Source organism: Harmonia axyridis, chromosome X, assembly GCF_914767665.1.
Source record: "Harmonia axyridis chromosome X, icHarAxyr1.1, whole genome shotgun sequence".
NCBI lineage: Eukaryota > Metazoa > Arthropoda > Insecta > Coleoptera > Coccinellidae > Harmonia > Harmonia axyridis.
In genome coordinates this window covers 37,972,015-37,979,514 of record NC_059508.1, presented here as the reverse complement: position 1 = coordinate 37,979,514, position 7,500 = coordinate 37,972,015, and the positions used below count along the sequence as shown (strand labels likewise).

Sequence of the window (7,500 nt, the reverse complement as noted above, 5' to 3'; positions counted from 1 at the left end):
ACGATCGGTCCACGAGATTGCCGGTATGGCCAAACCCGTTCGCCTCTCGTCATGTGGCACTAGCCATGTCGATTGACTTCGACTAGCGCCGCACATCAGTAAGTGCAAGTCCTCGACGAAACGACGTAACAGCCCCCAGTCAGCATGAGACTCAAGCTATATATACATCATCATCATCTCGGACAAAACACCGATCAAAAATGAGAAAGTTTCTAGAAACAATCCCTCGCCAAGGCGTCCATATATAATACGAACCCCCGGCTATCAACTAATTTCTTATACACATTCCATCTCGACCCTTCGCTATACATGTGAATATAACGACACGGTGATTCGAGATTCAACAATATTTGTCGCTCGGAACGAATTGAGTGGTTGCAAATTTTTTGTGAACATAACCCGCAACGGGCAGAGGATCACGATTTTAAGGTTGGTCGCTTAAAGGCCATTCGACTACAAAGAGACGAAGCGGACCGCGACCTCGCTGCATGAGGTTGACGAAAGCGACCCAAGATGCGAAAGCCGAAACCAACACACCTTGCCAGTACCCAAACGCCGAGGTCGGATTCGGGTCTACCACTTACCAACTGAATATCATCCTAAAAAGAACTCCAAACAGTCTAGGACAGGACCCATTCTCCACCCCTTCTATATATGTCAGGAGAACCCCGGATTCCCCTCCAGACACGATTTAGCAAACTTTTCCCGATCGATCCGACCCACCGAGGCCGTTTCGACCGTTCGCCGCGCCTACTAGAGCTGATTTCTTCGGACTCCGATCAGAAAATCCGCCGATGCATGTCGTTAACACCTAGTCCGCCTCGTCCGATCGATCGAGGCCGTTTCGACCGTTCGCCGCGCCTACTAGAGCTGATTTCTTCGGACTCCGATCAGAAAATCCGCCGATGCATGTCGTTAACACCTAGTCCGCCTCGTCCGATCGATCTAGGCCGTCTCGAACCACCCATCGCGCATCGAAAGTCGCATCTCTCGAACTCCGATCCGGAAATCGGCCGATGCATCACGTTAACTATTTCTTATATATCTAATATAATATACATGGAGACGGTAAGAATTCTTTTAATCGAAGATATACATATACTTCTCATCAATATCCAAAAGCTTATCGAAAAATAAATTACTCAACTTTTACGTGAAGAATCGTTCACCCAAACCTTATCCCCTATATATGTCAGGAGAACCCAAGGTTCCCCTCCAGACACGATTTAGCAAACTTTTCCCGATCGATCCGACCCACCGAGGCCGTCTCGACCGTCCGCTGCGCCTACTAGGGCCGATTTCTTCGGACTCCGATCAGAAAATATACCGATGCATGTCGTTAACACCTAGTCCGCCTCGTCCGATCTATCTAAACAGTCTCGACGCACCCAACACTCTTTCAAAGTCGGATTACTCGGACTCAATCTGAAAATGGACCGATGCATGACGTCAACACTTAGCCCGCCTCGTCTGATCTATCTAAGCCATCTCGACCCACCCAACACGCCTTCCAAGTCGGATCACTCGGACTTCGATCTGAAAATCTCCGGACTCATTTTTATGAATATCCCCAGTCAGTAAGAACGTTATTTCGCCAATATATACCAACAATAAACCATATTCCAATAGCTGAACCAAAAATATAATTCCCGATCCAAACGTTCTGCATCGCCCAACGCGACCACCTTCCCTATATATGTCAGGAGAGCACAGGGTTCCCCTCCAGACAACACTTACGCTCTATCCCCGACTCTCGGTCGATCGATAGGCCAGGTCAGCGGTGTCTGTTTCGGCCGAAGCTCGGACTTTGGTCAAAATGTTCCGATACAAAATTTGAACCAAGATAGATACAGATATGATTCCTTCTTAAATATACGTTGATTATCGAACAGAATATGGTAAATATTTTGCGATGACCGAGGATTTCATGAATTTTTTTTTTTTTTCGAAAAAATTTTCTATTATCGGAATTTCCTCAAATTTCATTTGGTTGCCTCCTAATGCTTATTAAAAATGATAACCAACAATCAGAATCATTATTTATCATTTATTTCAATTTTTATAATGAAAAACGTTCACGTCCTTTCGCGCCTCTCGATCGTCGTTTACGTGATGCATCGGTCAGCCCTAGTTTACGTGGTGCATCGGTAAGATCGAGTTCACGTTCTGCATCGGTCTGCCCGAGTTTACGTGGTGCATCGGTAAGATCGAGATTACGTGGTGCATCGGTAAGATCGAGTTCACGTTCTGCATCGGTCTGCCTGAGTTTACGTGGTGCATCGGTATGATCGAGTTTACGTTCTGCATCGGTGTGATCTAGTTTACGTTGTGCATCGGTAAGATCGAGATTACGTGAAGCATCGGTATGATCGAGTTTACGTTCTGCATCGGTCTGGACTCTGAGATATATTTTCGACGTGAAAATGTTCCGATACAACTTTTGAACCAGGATAGTTAGAGAGATGATTTTTTCTGGGATGTACGTTGATTGGGGAATGGATTGTGGAAAATAACTTGCCATGACCGAGGTGTTCTCGAATTTTTTTTTTTTTTCGAAAAATATTTTCTGATTTTGGATTTCACTCAAATTTGATTTCGTTGCCTTCTAATGTGTTCTAAAAGAGTAAATCAGTAATCAGAATCGAAAAATATTTTTCGGATTTTTTTTTTTTTGAAAAAAAATTTTCTGATTTTGGAATTTCCTCAAATTTGATTTGGTTGCCTTCTAATGTGTTTTTAAAGCGTAAATCAGTAATCAGAATCAATATTCATTGTCGACTTTAATTTTTATAAGGAAAAATGTTCACGTCCTTAAACGCCTCCCCATCATTAGCCCGAGTCCAAGTCGATGTCAGTCCCGAGCGGACGGTGTCAGATACTACCTATCGCCCCGGTCTGGACTTGGCGAGGTATTTCGACGTGAAATGTTCCGATACAACTTTTGAACCAGGATAGTTAGAGAGATGATTTCTTCTATGTTGTACGTTGATTGTGGAATGGATTGTGGGAAATAACTTGCCATGACCCAGGTGTTCTTGAATTTTTTTTTTTTTCGAAAAAAATTTTCTGATCTTGAAATTTCCTCAAATCTGATTGCGTTGCCTTCTAATGTGTACTAAAAGAGTAAATCAGTAATCAGAATCAATATTCATTGTCGACTTTAATTTTTATAAGGAAAAATGTTCACGTCCTTAAACGCCTCTCCATCGTTACCCCGACTCCAAGACGATGTTAGACCGGAGCGGACGGTGTCAAATGCGACCGATCTCCCCGGTCTGGACTTAGCGAGATATTCCGACGTGAAATGTTCCGATACAAAAATTTAACTGTGATAGTTAGAGAGATGGTTCCTTTTGTGATGTACGTTGATTGTGTAATAGAATATGGAAATAAACTTGAGATGACCGAGGTCTTCTGGGATTTTTTTTTTTTTTCGAAAAATATTTTTCGATTTCGGAAATCCCTCAAATTTCATTGAGATATGTCCTAATGTGTTCTTAAAACTTAAATCAACAATCAGAATTAATATCCAAAAGTTATTTCATTTTTTATAAGGAAAAACGTTCACGTCCTTTCCGCTCCCAAAAAGTGAGATATCATAGAAAATATCGCTATATTTGTTGTTTACGGCCATACCACGCTGAAATTGCCAGTTCTCGTCAGAACACTGAAGCCAAGCAGCGTCGGGCGCGGTTAGTACTTGGATGGGTGACCGCTTGGGAACACCGCGTGCTGTAAGCTTTTTTTTTACGTTCTGCATCGGTCTGCCGAGATAACGTGGTGCATCGGTATGATCGAGTTTACGTTCTGCATCGGTAAGATCGAGATTACGTGATGCATCGGTAAGATTGAGATTACGTGGTGCATCGGTAAGATCGAGTTTACGTGGTGCATCGGTAAGATCCAATTCACGTTCTGCATCGGTAAGATCCAGTTCACGTGGTGCATCGGTAAGATCGAGATTACGTGGTGCATCGGTAAGATCGAGTTTACGTGGTGCATCGGTAAGATCCAATTCACGTTCTGCATCGGTAAGATCCAGTTCACGTGGTGCATCGGTAAGATTGAGATTACGTGGTGCATCGGTAAGATCGAGTTTACGTGGTGCATCGGTAAGATCCAATTCACGTTCTGCATCGGTAAGATCCAGTTCACGTGGTGCATCGGTAAGATTGAGATTACGTGGTGCATCGGTAAGATCGAGTTTACGTGGTGCATCGGTAAGATCCAATTCACGTTCTGCATCGGTAAGATCCAGTTCACGTGGTGCATCGGTAAGATCGAGATTACGTGGTGCATCGGTAAGATCGAGTTTACGTGGTGCATCGGTAAGATCCAATTCACGTTCTGCATCGGTAAGATCCAGTTCACGTGGTGCATCGGTAAGATTGAGATTACGTGGTGCATCGGTAAGATCCAGTTCACGTGGTGCATCGGTAAGATGGAGATTACGTGGTGCATCGGTAAGATCGAGATTACGTGGTGCATCGGTAAGATCTACTTTACGTTCTGCATCGGTCTGCCCTTGTTTACGTGGTGCATCGGTAAGATCGAGATTACGTGAAGCATCGGTATGATCGAGTTTACGTTCTGCATCGGTCTGCCCGATATTACGTGGTGCATCGGTCTGCCCTAGTTTACGTGGTGCATCGGTTTGGACTTAGAGATATATTTTCGACGTGAAAATGTTCCGATACAACTTTTGAACCAGGATAGTTAGAGAGATGATTTTTTCTGGGATGTACGTGGATCGGGGAATGGATTGTGGGAAATAACTTGCCATGACCGAGGTGTCCTCGAATTTTTTTTTTTTTCGAAAAAAATTTTCTGATTGTGGAATTTTCTCAAATTTGATTTGGTTGCCTCCTAATGTGTTCTAAAAGAGTAAATCAGTAATCGGAATCGAAAAATATTTTTCGGATTTTTTTTTTTTTCGAAAAAAATTTTCTGATCGTGGAATTTCCTCAAATTCGATTTGGTTGCCTTCTAATGTGTTTTTAAAGCGTAAATCAGTAATCAGAATCAATATTCATTGTCGACTTTAATTTTTATAAGGAAAAATGTTCACGTCCTTAAACGCCTCCCCATCATCAGCCCGAGTCCAAGTCGATGTCAGTCCCGAGCGGACGGTGTCAGATACTACCTATCGCCGAGGTCTGGACTTGGCGAGATATTACGACGTGAAATGTTCCGATACAACTTTTGAACCAGGATAGTTAGAGAGATGATTTCTTCTATGTTGTACGTTGATTGTGGAATGAAATACGGAAAATAACTCGCCATGACCGAGGTGATTACGATTTTTTTTTTTTTTCGAAAAAAATTTTCTGATCGTGGAATTTTCTCAAATTTGATTTGGTTGCCTCCTTATATGTTCTAGTAGCGATAATCAACAATCAGAATCAAAATCCATGGTCGGGTTTGATTTTTATAAGGAAAAATGTTCACGTCCTTTTTTACAACCCCGACTCATTGACGATGTTAGAACCGAGCCGGCGGTGTCAGATACGACCGATCGCCCCGGTCCCGATCGTCATTTACGTTGTGCATCGGTCTGCCCGAGATTACGTGGTGCATCGGTATGATCGAGTTTACGTGGTGCATCGGTAAGATCCAATTCACGTTCTGCATCGGTAAGATCCAATTCACGTTCTGCATCGGTAAGATCCAGTTCACGTGGTGCATCGGTAAGATGGAGATTACGTGGTGCATCGGTAAGATCGAGATTACGTGGTGCATCGGTAAGATCTACTTTACGTTCTGCATCGGTCTGCCCTTGTTTACGTGGTGCATCGGTAAGATCGAGATTACGTGAAGCATCGGTATGATCGAGTTTACGTTCTGCATCGGTCTGCCCGATATTACGTGGTGCATCGGTCTGCCCTAGTTTACGTGGTGCATCGGTTTGGACTTAGAGATATATTTTCGACGTGAAAATGTTCCGATACAACTTTTGAACCAGGATAGTTAGAGAGATGATTTTTTCTGGGATGTACGTGGATCGGGGAATGGATTGTGGGAAATAACTTGCCATGACCGAGGTGTCCTCGAATTTTTTTTTTTTTCGAAAAAAATTTTCTGATTGTGGAATTTTCTCAAATTTGATTTGGTTGCCTCCTAATGTGTTCTAAAAGAGTAAATCAGTAATCGGAATCGAAAAATATTTTTCGGATTTTTTTTTTTTTCGAAAAAAATTTTCTGATCGTGGAATTTCCTCAAATTCGATTTGGTTGCCTTCTAATGTGTTTTTAAAGCGTAAATCAGTAATCAGAATCAATATTCATTGTCGACTTTAATTTTTATAAGGAAAAATGTTCACGTCCTTAAACGCCTCCCCATCATCAGCCCGAGTCCAAGTCGATGTCAGTCCCGAGCGGACGGTGTCAGATACTACCTATCGCCGAGGTCTGGACTTGGCGAGATATTACGACGTGAAATGTTCCGATACAACTTTTGAACCAGGATAGTTAGAGAGATGATTTCTTCTATGTTGTACGTTGATTGTGGAATGAAATACGGAAAATAACTCGCCATGACCGAGGTGATTACGATTTTTTTTTTTTTTCGAAAAAAATTTTCTGATCGTGGAATTTTCTCAAATTTGATTTGGTTGCCTCCTTATATGTTCTAGTAGCGATAATCAACAATCAGAATCAAAATCCATGGTCGGGTTTGATTTTTATAAGGAAAAATGTTCACGTCCTTTTTTACAACCCCGACTCATTGACGATGTTAGAACCGAGCCGGCGGTGTCAGATACGACCGATCGCCCCGGTCCCGATCGTCATTTACGTTGTGCATCGGTCTGCCCGAGATTACGTGGTGCATCGGTCTGGACTTAGAGATATATTTTCGACGTGAAAATGTTCCGATACAACTTTTGAACTAGGATAGTTAGAGAGATGATTTTTTCTGGGATGTACGTTGATTGGGGAATGGATTGTGGGAAATAACTTGCCATGACCGAGGTGTTCTCGAATTTTTTTTTTTTTTTCGAAAAAAATTTTCTGATTGTGGAATTTTCTCAAATTTGATTTGGTTGCCTCCTAATGTGTTCTAATAGCGATAATCAACAATCAGAATCAAAATCCATGGTCGGGTTTGATTTTTATAAGGAATAATGTTCACGTCCTTTTTCGCCTATGTTCTTTTTCGACGTGAAAAGTTCCGATACAACTTTTGAACCAGGATAGTTAGAGAGATGATTTTTTCTGGGATGTATGTTGATTGACGTACGAAACTTGGAAAAAAAATAGAAAAGACCGAGGTACTCTAGAAAAAAAATTTATTGAAAATATTTTTTTGATTTCGGAATTAATTCGAAATTCATTCAGATGTCTTCTATCAATATCGCGAAAGAAAAATCAATAATCAGAATCGATATTCATCTAAGATTATTTCCTTTTGGATTGTGTTAACATTCGGTACGATCTTGTCTACGTGATGCATCGGTTTGTTTCTCGGCTCTTGTGAGCAAGTTGGACACTCGAGACGGCCTCC

The 7,500-nt window shown here is 42.0% G+C and overlaps 1 non-coding gene across 1 annotated transcript; it reads left to right on the top strand.

The window, feature by feature from the left end:
* Nucleotides 1-3,622: 3,622 nt before the first annotated feature.
* Nucleotides 3,623-3,741, top strand: LOC123688419. Its single transcript, XR_006749941.1, has one exon. It is a non-coding gene; the product is annotated as a 5S ribosomal RNA (ribosomal RNA).
* The last annotated feature ends 3,759 nt before the right edge of the window (nucleotides 3,742-7,500 follow it).